Genomic DNA, 1,828 nt, shown 5'->3' with positions numbered 1-1,828 from the left:
TCTCTAAGCCCTCCGGGGGACGAGAACACCGCCCACCTGCCTCCCAACGCCTTGAAGCGGCCATTTTACATTAGCATCAATCTGAATGCCAAATATGGCAATGAATATTTATGATAGTAAATCACTCACTTGAAGAGATGAGGAGCGACAAGCGACAACTGCCCACCCTCGGTGCGTGTTTCTCTCTACGTGTGTGTGTGTGTGTGTGTGTGTGTGTGTGTGTGTGTGCATGTGCTAATAAACATGTAACGGATCACCTTTTTGTGGATGCAGCTGATTGCAAGAAGCGCCACCGGGACCAGGGACCAAAGATTGCACTCCTGGGCAGTGTTTGTGTGTTTGCGGTGTATTCCTTGCGAACCAGCCAGTGGCCACCACAGGTATGTATGTGTGCGTGTGCGTGTGTGCATTCTAGCTTCCTTCCTGTTCACCTTTTTGCGCCCCGTCCCGTCATGCGTCTCTTGTTGTTGGTGGTTGTTGCTGCCCGGGAAAAGGGAATTATTCAACGCTTACGACGACTTCAACACCCCCTCCCTCTAAAAACCCCCCAAAACTATCGCGCAATGCCCGAAAACATGCTCACTGTTGCACGCGCACTGATTACTTATGCTGAGCGCTTTATATCATAATGATAATGTTGTCTTATGCTGTTGTTGCGACTGCGCCTGCAACCTTCGCCGTCTGCCTTCGTCGTTGGTTGGAAACTTTTACACTCAACTACCGCCTCGACTACCGCCGCAGCAAATGCTCATAATTAGTGACGGTTTTTGGATGGATAGGGAGGAGGGGTTGGTATCGCGCCTCCCCCCTCCCCTTTCTTCGTTTATTGCGCAACGCAATTCGCCGTTCGCCATGACCTGCCATGACTCGGCCATATCATAAACTTTGGCCAAACGCATCATCATCATCATCATCGCACTCCAGCTGTAACGGTGTGAGCAGCGACGAGACCAGCAGAAGACCATTTTCGGTGCTTTACGGTTCAGTTGATCCACATAAATGCACACACACACACGCTGCGAGCTCTCGTTTCGAAAGGGGTGATCGCAATCGTTTATAATCTCGATCTGAAATTCGTCGATCGAACCCATTCGGTGACATTAATGTGATCGTGTGTGACAAAATTTATGGTTCAGCAACCTATTCGATGCTTTTATGCAACTGCATTCGAAGGTTTCGTCTTCTTCGGACTTCTATTGGGTCTCAAAACAACCTCCAACTGTTGATGTTGTTGAAGAAGGCGTGCTCGCTGCTACTAACACTGGCACTGGTCGCGCGTAGTAGTAAACCACGCATCGTCAAGCACAAGGAATTAAGTGACCCACACCTTCGCGTTTGATAAACTTTCAGCAACCGGCAACCAACCCCAACCTCAGACCTTCTCCTCCTAACTATAACTATCAGCAATCGGTCCGTAGCTTCCTGTACCGTACCAAGCGAAACACCGAACCGGAGCAAAATCTCGGAAGAAAGTTTCCGCATCCCGTACCGTCCCATCCCGTCACCTCCACGCACACACACACACACACACACTCGACTGATTATAAAGTTTTTCATTTAGTTTTCCTCCGCGCCTTTTTGCTGTCTTCGTCGTTTTTTTTTTTCTCTTCCCTCCCTTTTTTTTCATCCTCAAAATGAATTCCAAAACAGTTTGTCCAAAACTTCTTCTGCATTGCGCTGTACTGAGGGTGTTGGTGATGCATCGACATCCAAGAAGGCGTAAAAGGCTCTCTTCGCTACGCCATTGCGACGGTTGCAATCAACGCGTTTTGGCTTGCGACACACACACACACACGGCGTGGAGGTGTTGTGATTGTGGTGCGGAACA

This window comes from Anopheles darlingi, chromosome 2 (assembly GCF_943734745.1).
Source record: "Anopheles darlingi chromosome 2, idAnoDarlMG_H_01, whole genome shotgun sequence".
NCBI lineage: Eukaryota > Metazoa > Arthropoda > Insecta > Diptera > Culicidae > Anopheles > Anopheles darlingi.
The sequence above is the reverse complement of the archived record's forward strand: the minus strand, read 5'-3'. Positions refer to the sequence as shown.